Raw genomic sequence first — 25,908 nt, 5'->3', positions numbered from 1 at the left:
CCTTCAACACTGTCTCCTCAGAAATTGACGGTCTCCCGCTCCTTTGCTCGTCGTGAATTTCGGACCGATGAGCTGAAAACTCTCTACACCACTTACGAACATTTTGGCATCCATGCACGACTCACCATACACTTCCGTCAATTGGCGATGGATTTCATTCAGCGCAGTGCCCTTTGCGTTCAAAAACAGAATAACTGCGCGCAATTCACACTTGGCGGTAACATCCAACGGGAGCTCCATTCTCAACGGCTGCCAAGCCAAGACAGCACCTCAGCGAGGCGTGCGCATGTTTACACACAGCGCATGAAGCGCTCTTCATAACAGTGTGACCAACTGCGACACAAACAGAGTTCTGTACTTATAAAAAAAATTAGAGACCTTACTTTCGGGATTACCCTCGTATTTTAGAGTACAGCTGAAAGATTAATGTTAAATATTTCTTCTAAACTCGTGATTGTACGTATATGGTTGACAAGTGAGAAATTCGGAGAAGTTATTTTCATATAGAAATACGTTAACCCCAGTCCAGGTCGATAGAACTGTGTTAAATTTTGACCGGGAGCATGTGAAGCTCACGCAAAACGATGCAAAATGCAGACCAGCCGGTCCATCAACAATTCGCCTGCGCGAAACCAATCTGTTTTCAATAAAATTTACATAATCTATCTAATTGTGAAACAAAAGATACAGATTACAATGTTGTCCCTGAATACTGCTAATCTTTATCTTAGTATTTCTAAAAATCACAGTATCAGAACTGTTGATGTAAATACATAGCAAATGAACATAAAATTTAGCGCATTTGACTTCCTGATAAAACTGCTTGAAAACTCACAAGACAGCACTTTTCTGAAATATTCAACTAATATTAATCCTCTGGGGACAACGGCCTTGCCGCAGTGGTAACACTGGTTTCCGTCAGACCACCTAAGTTAAGCGCTGTCGGGTTGGGCTAGCACCTGGATGGGTAACCATCCTGTCTGCCGACCGCTGTTGGCAAGCGGCGTGTCCTCAGCCCTTGTGAGGCAAAGTGAGGAGCTACTTGACTGAGAAGTAGCGGCTCCGGTATCGGAAACTGACGTACGGCCGGGAGAGCGGTGTGCTGAAAACTTGCCCCTCCATATCCGCATCCAGTAACGCCTATGGTCTGAGGATGACACGGCGGCCGGTCGGTAGCGTTGGGCCTTCATGGTCTGTTCGGGAGGAGGAGATTAATCGTCTGGAATGGTTTGATATTTTCACAGATATATTCAGATAATTACTGTACCTTACAGCGGACGTGAATTTTGGTGATAATTAAATTTGTTTTCTTACCTGCGCGCTAGCAACGCTCGTCTATTCTGCAGCCTATTAGGAATATTGATCTGACTGTCCGGAACAAAATTTCATTTGCCATACTTGCGATATGCAATGCAAGACGGTATCTTACCAATTTTAACAAAATGCTTCTACAGCACACAATTCGCGATGTGTGATGCGAGTATACAAACACATTGATAAAGGTAAAGAATGAAAAAAATGAGTAACTTAACTGATGCGACTGATAAATGAGAACAAAGGCTCCAAGTGTAGCTATGCTTCATTAAGCCATAACAACAATACACATTTTCATAAAGTTCACACACTTCAACAAGTTAGAAAAATATTTCTTAATAACTTTCCTGTGTAAAATTACTTTCCTTAACACTTGTTTCAATTATAAGAGAAAACCATAATTTGATTTACAAAATTTCTACACTAAACTTCAACCATACGCAATCTTCCAACAATAAGAAATTTCACAGTTGCAAATACTAAATTACATTAAAATTCCTCTTTTGACATTCTTGGATTCATATAATCTCATTTCCACAAAATTTTTCCCCTCAGAACATATTATTACAAAACCCTTTTTAAATAATGCTGCGTCCACTGCACGGTAGGCCAGTTTGCACCCTTCTCAAACTAAGTATGTTGCCAGAATGTTCCAACTCACACTGCCTGCTACTCTCTTCTAAGGAAATAACGTCTCTCACCAACATCTGTGGTCACAGGAACAAATTTACAAAGAATATGGTTATACTACAAAGGTTGAGTACTGAACCGTCAATTAGGGCGGTTCACAAACAACAACTCAAGTACAAATGTTATTCCAAAAACGTTATCGTGGAAGTAGGGGCCAGGAGGTGCTGGTGAAAAAACACACATTGATAAACTTATCTTTTATTTATAGGCTTTCTCAGAAATAAATTTTTTAAGTATGTCATTTCTCTAAAAAAATTATTTCAAAACTATTTCAAATAGCTTGACAATTTTCATTATGAAAAGGAGATTAGCATGTATTACATTAACAACTTGCCAATATTTTAGGGGGTTGGGTTGTTTTGGGGAAGGAGACCAGACAGCGAGGTCATCGGTCTCATCGGATTAGGGAAGGATGGGGAAGGAAGTCGGCCGTGCCCTTTTTCAAAGGAACCATCCCGGCATTTGACTGGAGAGATTTAGGGAAATCACAGGAAATCTAAATCAGGATGGCCGGACGCGGGACTGAACCGTCGTCCTCCCGAATCCGAGTGCAGTGTCTAACCACTGTGTGCTGGCTTATTCACATTTATCGTGTAACAAATATAGTCTAAGTTATGTAACTGCCGAGGAAACTAATTTGCTTGGTAAAAGCCAGCTACTTAACTGCGCCACCTCGTTCAGTGTGTGAGATTTTAACTTTATACTCCTGGAAATGGAAAAAAGAACACATTGACACCGGTGTGTCAGACCCACCATACTTGCTCCGGACACTGCGAGAGGGTTGTACAAGCAATGATCACACGCACGGCACAGCGGACACACCAGGAACCGCGGTGTTGGCCGTCGAATGGCACTAGCTGCGCAGCATTTGTGCACCGCCGCCGTCAGTGTCAGCCAGTTTGCCGTGGCATACGGAGCTCCATCGCAGTCTTTAACACTGTTAGCATGCCGCGACAGCGTGGACGTGAACCGTATGTGCAGTTGACGGACTTTGAGCGAGGGTGTATAGTGGGCATGCGGGAGGCCGGGTGGACGTACCGCCGAATTGCTCAACACGTGGGGCGTGAGGTCTCCACAGTACATCGATGTTGTCGCCAGTGGTCGGCGGAAGGTGCACGTGTCCGTCGACCTGGGACCGGACCGCAGCGACGCACGGATGCACGCCAAGACCGTTGGATCCTACGCAGTGCCGTAGGGGACCGCACCGCCACTTCCCAGCAAATTAGGGACACTGTTTCTCCTGGGGTATCGGCGAGGACCATTCGCAACCGTCTCCATGAAGCTGGGCTACGGTCCCGCACACCGTTAGGCCGTCTTCCGCTCACGCCCCAACATCGTGCAGCCCGCCTCCAGTGGTGTCGCGACAGGCGTGAATGGAGGGACGAATGGAGACGTGTCGTCTTCAGCGATGAGAGTCGCTTCTGCCTTGGTGCCAATGATGGTCGTATGCGTGTTTGGCGCCGTGCAGGTGAGCGCCACAATCAGGACTGCATACGACCGAGGCACACAGGGCCAACAACCGGCATCATGGTGTGGGGAGCGATCTCCTACACTGGCCGTACACATCTGGTGATCGTCGAGGGGACACTGAATAGTGCACTGTACATCCAAACCGTCATCGAACCCATCGTTCTACCATTCCTAGACCGGCAAGGGAACTTGCTGTTCCAACAGGACAATGCACGTCCGCATGTATCCCGTGCCACCCAACGTGCTCTAGAAGGTGTAAGTCGACTACCATGGCCAGGAAGATCTCCGGATCTGTCCCCTAATGAGCATGTTTGGGACTGGATGAAGCGTCGTCTCACGCGCTCTGCACGTCCAGCACGAACGCTGGTCCAACTGAGGCGCCCGGTGGAAATGGCATGGCAAGCCGTTCCACAGGACTAAATCCAGCATCTGTACGATCCTCTCCATGGGAGAATAGCAGCCTGCATTGCTGCGAAAGGTGGATATACAGTGTACTAGTGCCGACATTGTGCATGCTCTGTTGCCTGTGTCTATGTGCCTGTGGTTCTGTCAGTGTGATCACGTGATGTATCTGACCCCCAGGAATGTGTCAATAAAGTTTCCCCTTCCTGGGACAATGAATTCACGGTGTTCTTATTTCAATTTCCAGGAGTGTAGTTTTTAGTGTGTGAACGTTTTCTTCTCGTTTCGTTACCGTTTTAACATGTAGCAATAACAATATTTCAGAGATTATTTCCAGTTGAAAATTGTAGTTGTGTCGGACTGTATTGTGATTTTATGGTTTTCGTCTGATAGTCCGACAAATTTTTGCGTACCGACCATGCCCCTGGTCCTGTAGGGGACGTATTGGAGAGGTTCTACTGTATTTATAGATCTGGGAAATTACTACAAAAATGGTTCAAATGGCTCCGAGCACTATGCGACTTAACTTCTGAGGTCATCAGTCACCTAGAACTTAGAACTAATTAAACCTAACTAACCTAAGAACATCACACACATCCATGCCCGAGGCAGGATTCGAACCTGCGACCGTAGCGGTCGCTCGGATTCAGTCTGTAGCGCCCAGAACCGCACGGTCACTGCGACCGGCAAAGTACTACACTTCATGCCAATTTGACATTTATTGCTTGCCGTCTTCAGGGTGTTGCAACATTAATGGGCAGAAGTGTACTTGCTCAAAGAGAGAGAGAGAGAGAGAGAGAGAGAGTGAGTACGCCAATCCGAGTACGACAACAAGACAAGGGTTCCTGGCGGGTGAGAGTAGAGCTAGGTCAGTGGCGCCAGCACCGTGACAGAGGCGCGCTCTCGTGTGCGGAAGCTGGCGCCAGCTGGCGGTTCTAGGCCTTGGAGTGGGCGGCTGCCGGCGCAGGGGCTGTGCTGTGCTGTGCTGTGGCGTGGCGTGGCGTGCATAAAACATGGCGCCGCAGTGCGATGCCCCGGCCGCACCTCCGCGGCCATCGCATATTCTATGATAGCACGCGGCGGGGCGAGGCGGGGCGAGGCGCCGTCCCCCGTCCTGGAATGGGCCCGTCCGAACACGCCTGAGTGGGCCCCCGCGTTCCTTTGCTTATTCACCCGCGAGGCTCCTCGGCGAGTCTGGCGAACGCGAACTGCGTGGAACGAGGCCGGTGATCAGCAGACGGTTCTGTTTAGACTCCCGGCATCCTGGTAAAAGTGCACTATCCGTTCCAGTGACTCCAGCCATGTAACCACACTCACTGACAAAAAATTAGTTAAGCGCCTAAAAGGGTTCGTCCAATGAAGATGCAATTCTTTACACATACGAGGAATACCTTTAACGTTTTAATTATCACTTAGAAAAAACAAAGTTACTTCATTAATTTGTTTCTTTTCATGTACAGTCGTTGACAAAACGAGAGAGACCCCTCGCCTTTTCGTTATGCTGATCCGCACAGCTTTAAAATTGTAAGTAGGCTGTATAGGTTTTTTGTAATGGTAACACCACGTAGTGATCTGTATGAAAATCACTGCCTGTGCTGTGTGCAGTCTGTGGCCAGTTTGCATTGTTGTCTGCCATTGTAGTGTCGGGCAGTTGGCTGTTAACAGCGCGTAGCGTTGCGTTGCGCAGTTGGAGGTGAGCCGCCAGCAATGGTAGATGTGGGGAGAGATGGCGGAGTTTTGAGAGCGGGTGATCTGGACAGAGACAGTAAATTTGTAAGACTACATGTCATGAACTGATATATATATATATATATATATATATATATATATATATATATATATATATATATATATATAATATGACTTTTGAACAATATTAAGGTAAATACATTGTTTTTTTCTCTATCAAAATCTTCCATTTGCTAACTATGCCTATCACTGGTTAGTGCCTTCCGTAGTTTGAATCTCTTATTTAGCTGGGAGCTGTGGCGCTCGCTGTATTGCAGTAGTTGGAGTAACGAAGATTTTTGTAATTTAAGTGATTTGTGAAACATATAGGTTAATGTTAGTCAGGGCCATTCTTTTGTAGGGATTATTGAAAGTCAGATTCCGTTGCGCTAAAAATATTGTGTGTCAGTTTAAGCACAGTCATGTATAATTGTTCTAAGGGGACGTTTCATATGACCTACTACAATACAGCGAGAGCCACTACTGCCAGCTAAATATTGTTCAAAAGTCATACTATATATATCAGTTCATTACATCCAGTCTTACAAAGTTACTGTCTCTGTCCAGATCACCCGCTCTCAAAACTCCGCCATCTCTCTCCCCACATCCACCACTGCTGGCGGCTCACCGCCAACTGCGCAACGCTACGCGCTGTTAACAGCCAACTGCTCAACAGTACAATGGCAGACAACAATGCAAACTAGCCACAGACTGCACACAGCACAGCCAGTGGTTTTCATACAGAGCGCTACGTGGCGTTACCATTGAAAAAACCTAAACAGCCTACTTACAAAGTCTGTTACGCAGCATAACAGGCAAGGCGACGAAGTACTAGCAGCATACTACGCACAGGCATGAAATTGAAAAACTATCCGAACTTTATATATACTAACATAGTATCTCTTCTTTCGGACAGATCCCATCGTGACCATGCAGCTCGTTAGAATGAAATTACATTGAAATGAACACCCTTAGCTGCTTACAGGCGTTGACATACGGCAACGCGGACAGATCAAAATGTGTGCCCCGACCGGGACTCGAACCCGGGATCTCCTGCTTATATGCCAGACGCTCTATCCATCTGAGCCACCGACTTGTCCGAAAGAACGGATACGACCTTAGTATGTATAAATAGTTAAGCCTCACTGGCAACCTGACCATCTTCTTCTTCTGTGCGAATGCACAAACAGAGCCCGAACTCTTACGGGAATCGGCAATGCGCCGCGAGTAATGAGTATAGTGGGCGGGGGCACTACGAATGTAGTGCGGGACAATACGTCGAGAATGTGGATTTCGCGGGGGGCGTACCAGAGATAAATCCCTGCAGTCGAGCTATCCTCTGTGTACTACGCCGGCACGGTAACACAGCGTGTTCGGTCAGAGGGTTGGCTGCTCTCTGTAATAAAAAAAAACTGAGTTAGTGGATCAACGACGAACTGAAACGGGTGTCTTGCGACGTCCGCGCCGAGCAGATAAAACGAACACAATGACATAAAAAAAGGTGGCTCAGATGGATAGAGCGCCTGCCATGTAAGCAGGAGATCCCGGGTTCCAGTCCCGGTCGGGGCATCTGTCCCCGTTGATGTACGTCAACGCCTGTAAGCAGCTAAGGGTGATCATTTCACTGTAATTTTATCCGAACTTTGTCAGACTGTTTTCAATCATGTCTAAGACTATATTAATGCTGATTAGTGTGTTAAACACATCACGTCATTATGAAATATATAAATAAAAGGAGAAACGCTAATTAGCATCAACTGTACTAATAAAAATGAATTTCAGCTTATCGAGATAACATAACTGTTTTAGTAAGACAAAGTACCCAAGATCGTTACGAATTAGCAAAATATTATGCGCATTCGGCCCCGAAAAGGTCTGTGTCAACGTTCAGACCAGTCATACTGGATTACCGTTGTTGAACTACCATGAAAGTGTGCAAATTTAGCAATGCGTGAAGATTCATAACGAAATTCAGTTAAAAATCGTTGAGTGCCACACTTAATTCAATTATTGACAGAAGCGGAAAAAGTAGGCAGTAACAAGTATAAAATTCTACAAGAGTTTCGTATTGACATCCACAGGGCGCCGGTACAGAATAAAGGTAGCAAAAAAACATATTGGAGGTGCGACAATTTCTTAAAATCGCTTTATTGATAGTCTATCTGTCCCCATCGAGATTACAACCGAAAACAAACCAGACCTCCCTTTCACTACCAAACATCTTTCACTACGCTAGCAGACAACCCAGGTAAACAGCCCTCTATTATTACCCCAGACACGAATAATCCGGCAATTTCGCAATGAAAATGGCAAAAATGATCTGCAGTTTCTGTTGCATAGCGCTTTCTGGACTAACATTCTACCTTTATGTCACCGTTTATGTGACAATCATTCGCGATGTATATCGAAATACCAAATACTGTTATTAGCGAGTAAATGTAATAGGATAACTCTGCACCAACCCAGGAAATAAACGGAAACATAGCTGCCAAACGTGTTCTACAATGTTTCGAATTCTCCATTAGACTCACCACAGCCAGGAAACGTTCATTAGCCGAAGTGTTTCTTAAGCTATGGAAATGCTCGCACTTATAAAACGCGGTGGCATTAATACTAGGATCTGAATTACCACGTGTATAGGCAAATAGATTTTATTTGCTTTCCTGTAAACGTAATTTGGATCGAAAGCTACGATTAATATGCTGATGTATCTACTGCAACAAGAACATTTCGAATAAAGAGTAGTGGGAATTATTTATGCGGCCTTCATCTTCAGAAACTGTCATAGCTATTTTCGTTGTTAGGATTTCGTCACCTAAATCGGTAAAAATGGAACCCTACTAGTCTCAGTTTCTTGACCGCCTTTCTGTCTACGCAACCGTTATAACCCGTTTACCTCGAGTACGAATAGACGTAATAAGCAGAAATGTATCGCACTTCCTGCGGTATACGGTCCCTTGGTGGTGTAAAAAAGTGAGCTTCTATGTGAAAGCAGATACGGCTGTTTACGCAACGGTAATCCAGTATGACTGGTCTGAACGTTGACACAGACCGTTTAGCGGCCGAATGCGCGTAATATTTTCCTAATTCGTAACGATCTGGGGTACTTTGTCTTACTAAAACAGTCTCGATAAGCTGAAATTCATTTTTATGAGTACAGTTCATACTAATTAGCGTTTCTCCTTTTATTTACGATTACGTGTTGTGTTTAACACACTAATCAGCAATTATCAGCATTACACATGATTGAAAACAGGCTGACAAAGTTCGGATAGTTTTTCAATTCCACACATGATTGAAAACAGCCTGACAAAGTTCGGATAGTTTTTCAATTCCACGCTTGTGCATAGTACACTCCTGGAAATGGAAAAAAGAACACATTGACACCGGTGTGTCAGACCCACCAAACTTGCTCCGCACCTGCGAGAGGGCTGTACAAGCAATGATCACACGCACGGCACAGCGGACACACCAGGAACCGCGGTGTTGGCCGTCGAATGGCGCTAGCTGCGCAGCATTTGTGCACCGCCGCCGTCAGTGTCAGCCAGTTTGTCGTGGCATACGGAGCTCCATCGCAGTCTTTAACACTGGTAGCATGCCGCGACAGCGTGGACGTGAACCGTATGTGCAGCGACGCACGGATGCACGCCAAGACCGTAGGATCCTACGCAGTGCCGCAGGGGACCGCACCGCCACTTCCCAGCAAATTAGGGACACTGTTGCTCCTGGGGTATTGGCGAGGACCATTCGCAACCGTCTCCATGAAGTTGGGCTACGGTCCCGCACACCGTTAGGCCGTCTTCCGCTCATGCCCCAACATCGTGCAGCCCGCCTCCAGTGGTGTCGCGACAGGCGTGAATGGAGGGACGAATGGAGACGTGTCGTCTTCAGCGATGAGAGTCGCTTCTGCCTTGGTGCCAATGATGGTCGATGGTCGTTTTGGCGCCGTGCAGGTGAGCGCCACAATCAGGACTGCATACGACCGAGGCACACAGGGCCAACTCCCGGCATCATGGTGTGGGGAGCGATCTCCTACACTGGCCGTACACCTCTGGTGATCGTCGAGGGGACACTGAATAGTGCACGGTACATCCAAACCGTCATCGAACCCATCGTTCTACCATTCCTAGATCGGCAAGGGAACTTGCTGTTCCAACAGGACAACGTACGTCCGCATGTATCCTGTGCTACCCAACGTGCTCTAGAAGGTGTAAGTCAACTACCCTGGCCAGCAAGATCTCCGGATCTGTCCCCCATTGAGCATGTTTGGGACAGGATGAAGCGTCGTCTCACGCGGTCTGCACGTCCAGCACGAACGCTGGTCCAACTGAGGCGCCAGGTGGAAATGGCATGGCAAGCCGTTCCACAGGACTACATTCAGCATCTCTACGATCGTCTCCATGGGAGAATAGCAGCGTGCATTGCTGCGAAAGGTGGATATACACTGTACTAGTGCCGACATTGTGCATGCTCTGTTGCCTGTGTCTATGTGCCTGTGTTTCTGTCAGTGTGATTGTGATGTATCTGACCCCAGGAATGTGTCAATAAAGTTTCCCCTTCCTGTGACAATGAATTCACGGTGTTCTTATTTCAATTTCCAGGAGTGTATGTTGGCAGTACTTCGTCGCCTTGCCTGTTATGCAGTGTAGCAGACTTTAAAGCTGTGCGGATCAGCATAACGAAAGAGGCGAGGGGTCTCGCTCGTTTTGTGCACGACTGTACAAGTGCACAAGAAGTATTTCACACTGAAATCTCCGCCCGACGACACATCCATTGAGAAGCCAAAACCGGACGGAGCAGCTCGTTCATAAAACCGGAGTACGTGTGCTAAATTTTTTTCTGAATTTGAAGAACAACAACGTCGCGATAATCTACGCTACTGGAAGCCAAACCGTGAAGCGCACCATCCCAGCAGTTATTAGCTCGCAAGGACATATTCAGTAGATGGCAGTAACGCTCAGGTTGGCTAACTTTTAATTGCTCCAATGAGCATGCTCACGACAACTGCTTGTTTCTCCGGACCAGCTGCCATTGTCAGGCAAAGGCTACTGTTGTGTCAGTCTCATAGTTGATTGTACACTGAAGAGCCAGAGAAACTTGTAAGTTAACGAGCACTGCGCTCTCATTTAAATATATGACCGAAAGAGTCAGCCTACAGGAATTGTGAAACGAACCCTTTCTCCCAGGACCGCGTGCCACAAAGGGCGCAGATTCACCACGAGATGGGGAAAAAGCACAGGCGTCAATTGTCTATTGAGGCCTAAGCACTGTAGTGAGTGAGTGAGACAGACGAGAACCTACGTCATAGGGAAACCCAGTAGAAGCCTTTTGTGGCCGAGGAAACGTAGCAGTGTTCAATAAGGGGAATCTAAGATCGGCCATAAATGGAAACGTTTATGAAAACTATTTAATTCTGTAGTAATGCAGGGAATCAAGCCACAGTAAGTTTAATCTGCCATCCTCCATAAATTTTCATAGTGATCCCAATAAGACTCGAATATTGATCGTATCTATAATACAATAGTGTAGGATTTACTGTTAAAGTGAAATTCAGAAGTTTTGTAACAAAGACCTGTATGCTAAAATCTGAGCGCTTTGGTGGATCTTAACGATCGTCATTTCATATAGTAGCGCATCATTAAAGTCACAAATGTTGTACATATCAACTCAGCTTCGAATCCTGCCTCGGGAATGGATGTGTGTGATGTCCTTAGGTTAGTTAGGTTTAAGTAGTTCTAAGTTCTAGGGGGCTGATGACGTCAGATGTTAAGTCCCGTAGTGCTCAGAGCCATTTGAACCATTTGGACTTAGTCTCTAAGCGGTGAGCAGCCGACCGCCTGGTGCGAACTGTATAACGTTTCGTGTAGTTAAGGAGATGGACTGTTGGAGTTTTAATTCGCAACGAGAGCTTGAATGATCGAACTATCTCAAACGGATATGTGCTCGAGTGTAATAGTAATTCTAAATACGACCACTTTCGCTATTGATTTGCTTTCTGAATAAACATTATCCTAACCAAATCGCATCTGTGTAGCCCACGTCATTTATGGGTCGTTAAGTTATTTCCCGATATTACTATTACTGTTGTTATACGTTATGTTAAATTTGTATTTCGTAAACTTGCCATCTGCCAGAAAATTTAACCAAAAGGGTCACAAGTGTCTAATTTAGGGTGTGTAATGCGACACGTGCGATTCAACCTCTAGACAAACTTGAGCCAAGGCAGTTCGACGAAGAGGAACTGCATGTGAGCCCAAACATCTTGCGATGTTAGCTTGCAGACTGGTAGACCTGCCTAATATCGTGTAGGACCCTGCGAGCACGCAGAAGCTGCGCAATACGACGTGGTATGGACTCGACTAATGTCTGATGTAGTGCTGGACGGAACTGACACGATAAATCCTGCAGGGCTGTCCGTAAATTCGTAAGAGTACCACGGGGTGGATATCTGTTCTGAACAGCTATGCTCAATAATGTTCATGTCTGCGGAGTGTGGTGGCAAGAGGATGTGTTTAAACTCAGAAGAGTGTTGCTGAAGCCACTCTCTAGCAATTCTAACGTGTGGGATGTCTCACTGACCTGCTGGAATTGCCCAAGTTCGTCGGAATGTACAGTGTACATGAATGGATGCAGGTGATCAGACAGGATGCTTACATGTGGGTCACCTGAGTCGTATCTAGACTTATCAGGCGCTCAATATCACTCCATCTGCACATGGCCCACACGATTACAGAGACAACACCGGCTTGAACAGTACCCTGCTGACATGCACGGTCCATGGATTCACGAGGTCGTCTGCATACCCATACACCTTCATCCACTCGATACAATTTGAAACGAGTCTCGTCTGACCAGACAACATGTTTCCAGTCATCAATAGTCCAATGTCGGTGTTAATGGGCCCAGGCGAGGCGTAGAGCTTTGTGTCGTGCAGTCATCAACGGTACACGAGTGGGCCTTCGGCTCCGAAAGCCCATATCGATGTCCTTGAATGGTTCGCACGCTGCCACCTGTTGATGGCCCAGCATCGAAATCTGCAGTAATCTGCGGAAGGTTGCACTTCAGCCGTCGTTGGTCCCGTTCTTGCAGGATATTTTTGCACATGCAGCGATGTCGGTGATTTAATGTTTTATCTGATTCCTGATATTCACAGCACACTCGTGAAATGGTCGTACGGGAAAATCCCCACTTCATCGCTACCTCGGAGCTGCTGTGTCCCATCGCTACAACACCACGTTAAAACCCACTTAGATGTTGATAACCTGCCATTGTAGCAGCAGTAACTGACCTAACAACTGCGTCAGACACTTGTCGTCTTGTATAGGCGTTGCCCACAGCAGCGTCGCATTCTGACTGTTCACATGTCTCTGCATTTGAATACGCGTGCCTGTACTAGTTTCTTTGGCGCTTCAGTGAATATGTGTGAGGATTTTACACATCATGTTTTCCCTATGTAGGTATGTTTTTTCAACCTCCGATAGGTCGCGAAATGAAAATAAGTGCACTTTGTCGAGATTCTGCTCTTACCAGAACCAGGAACGTGTTGATAAGTCTGTGGCGCAAATAGTGCATGTGTCTTGCACTCACGAACTTACAACACGACTTGTAATACCTAATTGCTGAAATATGATAATGGCCTATGGATAACAAGAATACGGGTCTGCTGTGCCGAAGATGAGGGACACACTGAACAAACTGATAGCTTAATGATTTTATATTATTTATTACGCCGTTTCGGCGATTGTCATCATCAGGCCAAAACTTAAAACTTACAATACAAGTTTCTGTGTCGGTACTCGAAATACATGGCTGATCGGGGAATCAAGTTTTAAGTTTCCGATGACGGCAGTAGCCAAAACGGTGTAAAAAGGAGTACATTGAGCGACATAGACGGATTTATTCGCAAAATATTCACAATAACCACTGAAATATACAGGAAATTTTATTTCTGTTATGTACACCTAAGGTGACATAAAGGCAGCAACCACTGATATCTGCAAGCTAACCAGGAGCGGCTGCTGGTACGCTAGCTACACGCTCTCCACAGAGCAATATCTCCTGAACAAAATCACTGGAGGCAACATGTAAGTACTGTAAAAATTAGTTATTAAGAGAGTACTCGTTACAAAATAGATACTCAGTTTCTGATTTGCGAGAAGCTTTGACACTGAGGAACCTAATCTAACCTAACAGAGCAGATGGTTTGCAGCTGTCTGTTCCAAGTTCAGAGACTTCAAGTTCAGTCTGTCAATACATAAACACCTTGAGTATCATATGGAATAATGTGTGATACTCAGCATATTATCAGAAGACTGGAGCTGTTGAAACGCGACATTAGCTGCTGGGCGACTACTGCGATAACTGGAACCGATCAGGCTGGCCATTGTCGGGGTTCAGTCTCTTAAATCGCGTGCTCGGCGTATGAACGTCATTCTGTGAACCATTTGGTGGATGCGTCTCATAGTTCCAGGTTACAGCGCTCTCTATGGTGGAAGACGTACGGTTTGATGCATGGCCTATTTAAATTTAGACATAAAGGAATTAAAGATATCAACTGCCAGTGGCCATTGACTTGTATCAATGGCGCAGGCTGAAAATTTGTGCTAGAAATGGATTCGAACCCAGGTCTTCTGGTTACTAGGCAGACGCAGTACTCGATCGAGACACAGTGGTCCCACAGCCGTGCGGGCTACCATAGCACGCGTCCTGTTAGACCCAGATTCTCAACTGGTACCGCACACTACGAATGTATTGCCCATTCTCATTAGCCCCACCAGTCGGAGAATATCGCCGATTCCAGTGAGAGTTCGAGTTTGTTGTGCGTCTGCACTTGACTGATCACAGGCCATCATCGCCTTAAGTCTATATATGTGGTGTCTGTACTTTCGCACATGTCTGATGATGATGATGATGGCACTGGTGGCCAGGAGTACCCCCACCTGGAGAAGTTCGGCAGCAGAGCTGCTTGTCTTTTCACCTGACGTCACACTGGGTGACTTGTGTGTCGATGATGATGAGGACAACACAACACGCAGACACTGAGCGGAGAAGATCTCCGACCCGACTGGGAATCGAATCCCGGGCCAGGTGCGTGACAATCAGACGCCCTGACCACTCAGCTGAGACATGTCCGAAATCGGGTCTGACGGGAGGCATGCTAGGGTAGCCCATGTGATCGTAATGTGTCTACGGTCTGGTACAAATTTTCAACTTGCGCCAGTGATATAAATCAATGCCCACTGGCGACTAATGTTTTAATTCAAATGTATTGACAACAACTGCTATTTTCTTCCGCGCAATTGCCACTGCCAGTCAAAGAATTTAATTGTGTCAGCCTCATAATTGACTGCAGACGTGCGTGATTTGGGCACATTATGTTTTTCGTGAGTACGAGGGTTATTTTTGTTTCCTCCTCTGAGCGGTGAAGAAATGAAAACCATAGTGAAAATCCGGTGAATTTTTGCGCATACACTATGTGATCAAAAGAATCCGATCACCCGCAAAAACATACGTTTTTCATATTTGGTGCATTGTGCTGCCAGCTACTGCCAGGTAGTGCATATCAGCGACGTCAGTAGTCATTAGACATCGTCAGAGAGCAGGATGGGGCGCTCCGCGTAACTCACGGACTTTGAACGAACGTAGTCAGGTGCTTGGGTGTCACTCGTATCATACGTTTGTACGCGAGATTTTCACACTCCTAAACATCCTTAGATCCACTGTTTCCGATATGATAATGAAGTGGAAACGTGAAGGGACACGTACAGCACAAAAGCGTACAGGCCGACCTCGTCTGTTGACCGACAGAAACCGCCGACTGTTTAACAGGGTCGTAATGTACACATCTATCCAGAGCATCACACAGGAATTCCAAACTGCATCAGGATCCACTGCAAGTACGGTGACAGATAGGCGGGAGGTGAGAGAAGTTGGATTTCATGGTCGAGCGGCTGCTCATAAGTCACACATCACGCCGGTAATCGCCAAACGGCGCCTCGCTTGGTGTAAGGAGCGTAAACTTTGGACGATTGAACAGTGGAAAGACGTTGCGTGGAGTGACGAATCGCGGTACACAATGTTGCGACCCGATGGCAGGCTGTGGGTATGGCGAAAGCCCGGTGAACCTAATGTGCCAGGGTGTGTAGTGTCAACAATAATATTTGGAGGCGGTGGTGTTATGGTGTGGTCGTATTTTTCATGGAGGGGGCTTGTACCCCTTGTTGCGTGGCACTATCACAGCACAGTCCTACACTGATGTTTTAAGCACCTTGTTGCTTCCCACTGTTGAAGAGTAATTCGGGGATGGCGATTGCATCATTCAGCACGGTCGAGCACCCGTTCATAATGCACGCCCTGTGGCGGAGTGGTTACTCGGCAATAACATCCCTGTAATGGACTGGCCTGCACAGAGTCCTGACCTGAATCCTATATAATACCTTTGGCATGTTTTGGAACGCCGACTTCGTGCCAGGCCTCACCGACCGACATCGATAACTCTCCTCAGTGCAGCACTTCGTGAAGAATGGGCTGCTATTCCCCAAGAAACCTTCCAGCCCCTGATTGAACGTATGTCTGCGAGAGTGGAAACTGTAGTCAAGTCTAAGGGTGGGCCAACACCATACTGAATTCCAACATTACCGATGGAAAGCGCCACGAACTTGTAAGTAATTTTCAGCCAGGTGTCCGGATACTTTTGATCACATGGTGTATATGTTGTGCGTTATCACTTTTACGCACCCTTTCAGTTCTGAGCGCACAGTGAGCATGTAAAATTATGCAGAAAATAGTGCCTCCCACCTAGTAAGAAGTTCGGCCGAGGGAAGAGCCTGATTCCATTAAGCCCACATAACATAACAGGCATGCGTTTCCTTCTTCACAACGCTCGCTCACATGTAACAAGTGCAACTAAGACGCACCTGCAACGTTTTCGATGGGAAGTGTTTGGTCGCCCACCATACAACACGGACGTGGCTCCTTCATATGACTATGAGCAGCGCATTTAGGCACGCATGGCGGGCTGCAGATCAGCATAAACAAATGGTGGAATCATAGACTTGTATGACGAGGGTATGGAAATTTGGCTCCACACTACAACAAAAGTCTGAGTCCAAGTGGCGACTATGTAGGGAAGTGGGTGGAAGGTGTAGTTGGACGTTGCAAATAAAATATTTGACTGTGATTTTCATTTCGTGACCGATTGGAGGTTGAAAAAAAAAAGTAGTCTTCGCTTATGAAACATTTACGGACATGGATGGTTTGATATACGCATTGATACCAATCTGGGTTTGTTCTGATGATAGCATGTGAAAGCAAAAAAATTATCAATTTTTTTCGGAATGCAAATTCATTACTTCTTTATCTAGATATACTACAAATGTGTATGTTTATTGTGCTATGCACATGTATCAGGTGCAAAGAAAGGTAATGTCGAATGGCACACCATACGGGATTAAAAATTGCTTTCCACGGGATTCTGCGCTAAGAAAAGAAGAAAACAAAGCAGCTAAAACCCAAACTTAATGATCGATGATCGACTTTTTTTAAAAACCGTTAAATGGGTGTAAAGGAGCAATTGAAACCTCACTTCGATTTCAAAAATTACGGCACCGACTAAGAACCGTATGCAGACAATAAATCAGTCAAAACCGCATTTTTAGAAGCTGCAGAATCATTATTCGGTAGTTTCAAAAGGAAAACTGTGAGAATGTCTGCTAATAAATCTCTACAGATGTCTGCAAATACATTAATTAGGAGGGTTGACTTTGCTTAAGACTGACTTTGATGGCTGCATTTATTTTTCGCTACAATTTGACGAATCGACTGATGTAATTCACAAAGCTCAGTTGACGGTTTTTCGAAGAACGGTTTTACGTAATTTTGAAACATGAGAGAAGCTGGTGTGGATTAAACCACTAAAAAGGCGCACTAGACGACATGGCGTACTTTTAGCATTTAAAGACCTTATCAGTACTGAAAATGTTCCTGTAAAGAAGTTGGTGGCATTAGCAACTCATAGAGATCCTTTGAGGATAGACAGAGGGGAGGGATTCACAGTCTTGTGTCGTAAAGGGAACCGCTTTCCGAAATTAATGTCTTACCGTTGCGAACAGCAGTAACTGTGCGGGAAGTTTCTACGAACGAACAATTTAATGAAAACAGTCATAAAAGTAGAGAACAAAGTTAGAGAACGTGCTATTTAGAAAAGGTCTGTTCGTAACAATGACGGAACTAGATTACCAATATGGTGATCCACTGCTTCATGAGGAAGTTCGTTGGCTTGGTAGAGTTTTATATTGTTTTAATGAGTTCCTTCTTACCTCAGTAGAATCTCTGGAAGAATGACGCGAATCCTTCCGTGAATTAAAAGATCCGGTTTGGTTGCAAGATTTTGATTTTATCGCAGGCATCACCGGAAATTTACTTATTTATTTGTTTTATTAACAGTACAGGGTAACTCACCGCCTTGAAATGTAAGATGGGTTGCATGCTTCGGAATCCAATAGCAAATACTTCTCAGTATCACAATGTTATTGGTATACAGTTGTTAACGCTTTTTTAAATAATATAGAGAACATAATATAAAAAATTCTCTAAGGTTATCGCGAATTGAGTGTTTAACAATTGTTGAAATGATTTTATACAATTCGTTTCTTCCTAGTTGACGAGAGTATAATTTATAATGCAAATGTCAAAGAAAAATGTAATACAATGAGTGTGGTGGAAATAATTTTCATTATGTAGAAGGAAGTGATATACTGTATCTGGATGTGTAATACAGCCTATGTAGCATGTTGGTCGGTAATGGCCTATTTCTAGCTATTTCAGGTGAGAAAGTCTCGGTAGAACCTCGAGCTATTCTCATCTCGAATGGTTTGTGCTTATGTATGTTTTCTGTGTTTGTGTGTGTTGATATATTACTGGGAGTGTTGCAAGTCAGTACACTACATGATGTTCAGCAGCTGTTTGTCCTATTGTTGGTAGTTGCGGTACATTCTATGTGATACCTTAGATACATTCACGTGGTATTATACAGATTAAATACTGACTGACCATTTGATACATGGAATTTTAGCTTTACACGAGAAATACACTTATATTTGTAAATCAGTTAGTAGAAAAAGAATGTAGTTCATTGTTACTTGAATGCATTATTCCTTAAATAACTTACACATTACATGTTTAGTTTTTTTACAAATTTTATATAGAAAATACATTTGATGTAGAAAATTAATTCATTGTAGCTTTAAATAGAGAAGAGAATATACTTCTGTCTACACGTAATAAGACGAACAATACATTACTGCTTGTGTGCAGTGTACTTTAAACACTATGAAGTATGTCGTTGGGGAGTAACAGCCTCGGAATGAAAGTTCTTCGAGCCTTCTCCGCCGAAGCGACGTTACGTGATTACTAGAGCCTTAGTATGTGATGTAGGTGTCTATTTGTTTTATGATTGTTACTGCCTGTTGTGTTGTTTATGACTGTGTTGTGGTATGCGTTGTTGGTTTGGGTCCCTGACGTGCTGATCCATTCCGAGCCATGTTCAGTTACAGAGTTGGTTCCTTCCTCTGTTTCGGAATCTGTGGTCGTGCTTGTGTCCTCCCATGTGATTTGTTATGTTGTTTGTGCTTGTCTGCGCCTCCTTCCATATGGGTTTTGGCGCTTGTATTTTTCATGCAGTGTGTTCGATGCAATATCAGCTACGCTATTTATTGTGTTCCAATCATCGGGATTAAGTATTATTCTGTTGATGTCACTGTCGTCCTGCATAGGTCTCATTTGTGCAAGTGTGTTGCACAGCAATGCGACATGTTCTGGCGTCCCAGTTTCTCCACATACGCATACTTCATCGCTAGTTAGGCCCATACGGTTTAAATGTACCGGATACGGCCCGTGGCCTGTCAGGAAATGGATCATTCCCCAGCTTGGGTCGACATGTTTCAGTTGTTATCTTTCGCGTACGTCAGGAAAGAAAGAGTGTACTCGGCGACCCTTGTCGGATGTGTCCCAATCTCTCTCCCGTGTTTGAATCCGCCACTGTTTCATTTGTGTTTTGTTCATAATGTTGGTTCCTGTAATTTCGGTGACCTTATCACGTCCCTCTTAAGCTGGCAAAGTCTATAGGTTCAAATGGTTCAAATGGCTCTGAGCACTATGGGACTTAACTTCTGAGGTCATCTGGGTGCCCTAGAACTTAGGACTACTTAAACCTAACTAACCTAAGGGCATCACATACATCCAAGCCCGAGGCACGATTCGAACCTGCGACGGTCGCAGTTCCAGACTGTAGCCCCTAGAACCGGTTGGCCAACGCAGCCGGCTATGTCTATAGGACACGGAAGTTAAGTATCCTTAATTTGCAGTTTCAAGGTAAGTATAAGAATATTGGTGAACCGATTACAGATGTTCCTTCATCCTCAGCAAAAGCTGGAACTATAGGAAAAAATCTCATCCATCCATCCACGATTTTTCTTTAAAGTTCTTATTTCTGTTCTAGTTTCTTTTGACAGATCACAGCAGGATATAAAAATGGCACCGTAGGTCATAAACATCATAAGTTTAGCAGCCATTGGTCTATGCTGGGCACCGTAGCTCATAAACATCATAAGTTTGGCAGCCATTGGTCTTTGCTGAGTTGCTGGAAGTATAAGTAAAGGATACACCATCACGTGACACAGTGGCAAGCTGACGCAGACGCCTCTAGTATGGTCAAACAAGTCCGAATGACAAGTAATGAGTGACAGACAGTATTTCTGTGAAGACGTGAAAGTAGCGAGAGAAGTATAGACACCGGTGCAGCGTATTGCAAACGAGGCAATAGTGGTAAAAGTAAAAATCAGTGATGGGCCAGCTTTTAACATCTTGCTCGACGTTTTGAACATGACAAAGATCCAAGAGTTAAATATTTTGTTACTGAGTGTCAAAAATAATTGAACCTGATCCTTGTGTATCACTTGACTGCTGAAAGCACAGTTGACAAATTATATGTAGAAAAAAAGAGGGAATAGCTGTTTTGTGTTTCTAGAACAGATCCCAAACTTTCACTTTTATTAATTCTTGCATTATAGTTACGTGATAGCAGCATTTCTAATGATTTGTGTTACGATCCGCACCTGATATTAGCTGCCTTACAGGGCCAGTGTCATATTTATTTAGAATGTCTGTTTGGCACCCTGGGCTTGAGAAGACAGTTGAGATGTTTTTTTTCCATTTGCGCGCTAGGTGGTAAGCTAAGTTTGCACACATTGGTACACTCACTGTGCAGACACAAAAGGGAGGTACGATGACAAGGTCACCAGAATGCGTTAGTGATATGACCACGTGACCACTTCAGGTTTCATTGGGTTGGGTTGTTTGGGGGAGGAGACCAAACAGCGAGGTCATCGGTGTCATCGCATTGATGTAGGACGGGGAAGGGAATCGGCCGTGCCCTTTCAAAGGAACCATCCCGGCATTTGCCTGGAGCGATTTGGATAAATGACGAAAAACCTAAATCAGGATGCCGGACGCGGGATTGAACCGTCGTCCTTCCGAATGCGAGTCCAGTGGGCTAACCACTGCGCCACCTCGCTCAGTTTCAGGCTTCATGGGGTATGCTGGGTTATCATAATCAATAATAAAAACTGACAAGAGTGAAAGTATATTTTAATAGTAGGAAAAACGTTACGGCAAATACGGCGGTGTTTACGAGCCGCCACTGACTTCAGTACGAAATATTACTCTAATGTAGTGCCACAAATATGTGGGGATATGTGGTGCAGTATTGCAGCAGTTGTCGGTAGAAGGCGAGTGCAGGAGGGTGTTGTCATTTCGTTTGTAGCAAAAGAACTGTTGTATTACTGCAAGATGAGCAAGGCTCGCTCGGTAGAAACAGCCATTTCAGTGGTTATACACAATACGGGGTTTCTCCACCAATATGTTCCACTGGTGTTCCTGAGAAGCGGTGATTTGGCCGAACAGGTTCTCTGCCGTCTTGTGTAAAGAGCTGTCATTTTGACAGCAGTTTCATTCGCAGCTAACAGGATGTGGCGGCTACGCCAGATGAGTAGACCACACGGAGCCGCCGGCAGCAGTCACGAGTTCGGACCTCTGTCGCAGTACCAGCTTCCTGCGTTAAGTGAACCTTCCAGCCACAGCGCAGCAGGCCATCCCAGGCTCCATCAGAGAGCCGCATTCGTGCCCAGGAGCAGTGGTTCGTACCCTGCGCAGTATAAGGCGCCTTGCCACGGTTCGCGCGACTCCCCTCGTCGGAAGTTCGAGTTCTCCCTCGGGCGTGGGTGTGTGAGTTGTCCTTAACGTTGGTTTAAGTTATATTAAATAGCGTGTAAGCCTAGGGACCGATGGGCAACGGCCTTGCCACAGTGGATACTCCGGTTCCCGTGAGGTGACCGAAGTTAAGCGCTGTTGGGCGTGGACGGCACTTGGATGGGTGACCATCCAGCCGCCATGCGCTGTTGCCATTTTTCGAGATGCACTCAGCCTCGTGATGCCAATTGAGGAGCTACTGGACCGAATAGTAGCGGCACCGGTCAAAGAAAACCATCGTAACGACCGGGAGAGCGGTGTGCTGACCACATGCCCCTCCTATCCGCATCCTCAACTGAGGATGACACGGCGGTGGATGGTCCCGATGGGCCACTTGTGGCCTGGAGAGGAGTGCTCTCTCTCTCTCTCTCTCTCTCTCTCTCTCTCTCTCTCTCTCTCTCTCTAGGGACCGATTACCTCAGCTGTTTGGTCTCATAGGAACGTACCACAAATTTCCAAATTTGCTGTGCACAGCAGCCACCTCCTTCCATTACAGTGCATACTCGACTCCACACCAGTGGTCGGTCACTCGGACGCACTCACTCGTCGCAGAACTGGCTGCTGTAGCAGGATTCTCCACCCTCTTCCTGCGCTGCCGCCGGAAGGTGTTTGTGGCGGGCCTCACGCAACAGGGTTGCGTGTCTCACACTCGCCCCGTTTACACGGGGCTCCTGAAATCGGATTTCGTAAACCGATTTCCCAATTCCGCTTCTGGGCGGTCGGGCAAACAATTCAAAATAGACTCTGGAAATCCGCTTGTGGTTGCTGGTTTTTCAGTTCCGCAAGCGATTTTCGTTCCCAAGTGAACGCGACCGGTTTTGAAACGTGGTCGGGCTGTCTGGTTTCGTCTTGTTTTTAAAAAAAGAATCGGTTTATATGGACGGAGTGGTTTTTTCTACAATGAAAGATAAGTAGAAATATTATACACACATCGTCTTTTTGAAGAGAGATAGCGATTGTGCTGAGTAAATCATAAACTATAACAGTCATTTTCCAGACGCCGTGTTTAACTGGGCTAGCAAATTCGCTTCAGGGGGATGAGGACATTACTCTTTAACGTCCCGTCGACAACGAGGTCATTAGAGTCGGAGCACAAGCTTGGAATAGGGATGGATTGGGAAGGAAATCGGCCGTGCGCTTTGAAAGGAGCCATCCCGGCATTTGCCTGAAACGATTTAGGGAAATCGCGGAAAACTTAAATTAGGATGGCCGGAGGCGGTTTTGAACCTTCGAAATCCGCTTTAGACCTTAACATGTAAACACGACAGCGAAAACTGGTTTCCGAAATTCGGTTTTCGTCTTTCGGAAGACGTGCCGCCTGTACACGTAGTGGCTGAGCGTGGGCGCCAGCAAAGCTGTGCGTGCGTGTTGCAGCCAGGTGGCTGGACACTGGCTGTCGTTTCGCCTGTCACCCGGGTGTCCCCGTGTGGAGCGGCGGCGTGGTCGATTCCCCGCACCGACATAGCACAATTGTATGAATAAAATAAACCAGAGTCGGTCTCGGCCTCCACCAGTCTGCTATCCCGTGTCAGCCCTTCGCTGGCTGCTGTCCTGCATCTTTAGCCGCCCCTTCCGCACCCTGGGCTTCTACAGTAGAAATACAGGGTGAGCAGAAAGTCGTGTCCTGATTATAACAATTTATTACAGAATAACCGTTTGACACCATAATTTACATTTGATGCCGTTACAAAGGTAAGTGTTACTAGTTTTTTTTTTTTAAGACCACTTACGTTAGTAAACCTCAGCGTGTGTTCCTTTGGTAGCTCGGAGAATGTGGAGGCGGTATTCCAGTTCCCGCCAGGTGTTTCGCAACATGTGTTCTGTCGCAGTACCCACAGCAGCTTGTATCCCAGCCTTCAATTCGTCGTCAGCAACTGGTGTGACGAAGAGTATGTCCTTGATATAGCCCCCAAAAAAAAGTCGAGGAGCGTAATGTCTGGAGAGCTGGGTGGCCAGGGTGAAGGACCGTTCCTTCCAATACACCGATCCGGAGATAACTCCTTTTCATCAAGAGTCTTCGTCACACCATTTGCTGACGTTGACGAACTGAAGGCTAGGATACAAGCTGCTGTGGGTACTGTGACAGAACGCATGTTACGAAACACCTGGCGGGCACTGGAATACCGCCTCCACATTCTCCGAGCTACCAAGGGAGCACACGTAGAGGTTTACTAACGTAAGTGGGCTTAAAAAAACTAGTAACACTAATCTATGTAACGGCATCAAATGTAAATGATTATGTCAAACGGTTATTCTGTAATAAATTGTTATAATCAAGACAAGACTTCGTGCTCACCCTGTATATTTGAAATGTAAACTTTTCATTTAAATCCCCATCCAACTGGGCTCTAATTTCAAACGTGGTCTACCTTAACATCATCATCATCATCATTTAAGACTGATTATGCCTTTCAGCGATCAGTCTGAACCATAGTCCACCTTATAAAATTCCTCCATGATCCCCTGTTCACTGCTAACATTGATGCCTCTTCTGATGTTAAACCTGTTACTTCAAAATCATTCTTAACCGAATAAAGGTACCTTCTCCTTGGTCTACCCCGACTCCTCCTACCCTCTACTGCTGAACCCATGAGTCTCTTGGGTAACCTTGCTTCTCCCATGCGTGTAACATGACCCCACCATCTAAGCCTGTTCATCCTGACTGCTGCATCTATAGAGTTCATTCCTAGTTTTTCTTCGATTTCCTCATTGTGGACACCCTCCTGCCATTGTTCCCATCTACTACTACCTGCAATCATCCTAGCTACTTTCATATCCGTAACCTCAACCTTATTGATAAGGTAACCTGAATCCACCCAGCTTTCGCTCCCATACAACAAAGTTGGTCGAAAGATTGAACGGTGCACAGATAACTTAGTCTTGGTACTGACTTCCTTCTTGCAGAAGAGAGTAGGTCGTAGCTGAGCGCTCACTTCATTAGCTTTGCTACACCTCGCTTCCAGTTCTTTCACTATGTTGCCATCCTGTGAGAATATGCATCCTAAGTACTTGAAACCGTCCACCTGTTCTAACTTTGTTCCTCCTATTTGGCACTAAATTCCGTTTATATCTCTTTCCCACTGACATTACTTTTGTTTTGGAGATGCTAATCTTCATCCTTACATTTCTGATCTAGCTCTGAGATATTACTTTACAAACTTTCAATCGAATCTGTTATCACAACTAGGTCATACGCATATGCGAGACTGCTTATTTTGTGTTCACATATCTTAATCTCACCCAGCCAGTGTATTGTTTTCAACATATGATCCATAAATAATATGAACAGCAGTGGAGACAGGTTGCAACCTTGTCTTACCCCTGAAACTACTCTGAACCATGAACTCAATTTACCGTCAACTCTAACTGCTGCCTGACTATCTATGTAAAGACCTTTAATTGCTTGCAAAAGTTTGCCTCCTATGCCATAATCTCGTAGAACAGACAATAACTTCCTCCTATGAACCCGGTCATATGCCTTTTCTAGATCTATAAAGCATAGATACAATTCCCTGTTCCACTCGTAACACTTCTCCATTATTTGCCGTAAGCTAAAGATCTGGTCCTGACAACCTCTAAGAGGCCTAAACCCACATGGATTTTCATCCAATTTGTCCTCAACTAATACTCGCACTTTCCTTTCAACAATACCTGAGAAGATTATACCCACAACGCTGATTAAAGAGATACCTCTGTAGTTGTTACAATCTTTTCTGTTTCCATGTTTAAAGATTGGTGTGATTACTGCTTTTGTCCAGTCTGATTGAACCTGTCCCGACTCCCAGGCCATTTCATTTATCATGTGTAGCCATTTAAGTCCTGACATTCCACTGTATTTGATGAGTTCCGACTTAATTTCATCCACCCCAGCTGCTTTATTGTACTGCAATCTATTGACCATTTTCTCCACTTCCTCAAATGTGACGCTATTTCCATCATCATTCCTATCCCATTCTACCTCGAAATCTGAAACATTACTGATCGTATTTTCACCTACAT

This window comes from Schistocerca gregaria, chromosome 8 (genome assembly GCF_023897955.1).
Source record: "Schistocerca gregaria isolate iqSchGreg1 chromosome 8, iqSchGreg1.2, whole genome shotgun sequence".
Taxonomy (NCBI): Eukaryota; Metazoa; Arthropoda; class Insecta; order Orthoptera; family Acrididae; genus Schistocerca; species Schistocerca gregaria.
The sequence above is the reverse complement of the archived record's forward strand: the minus strand, read 5'-3'. Positions refer to the sequence as shown.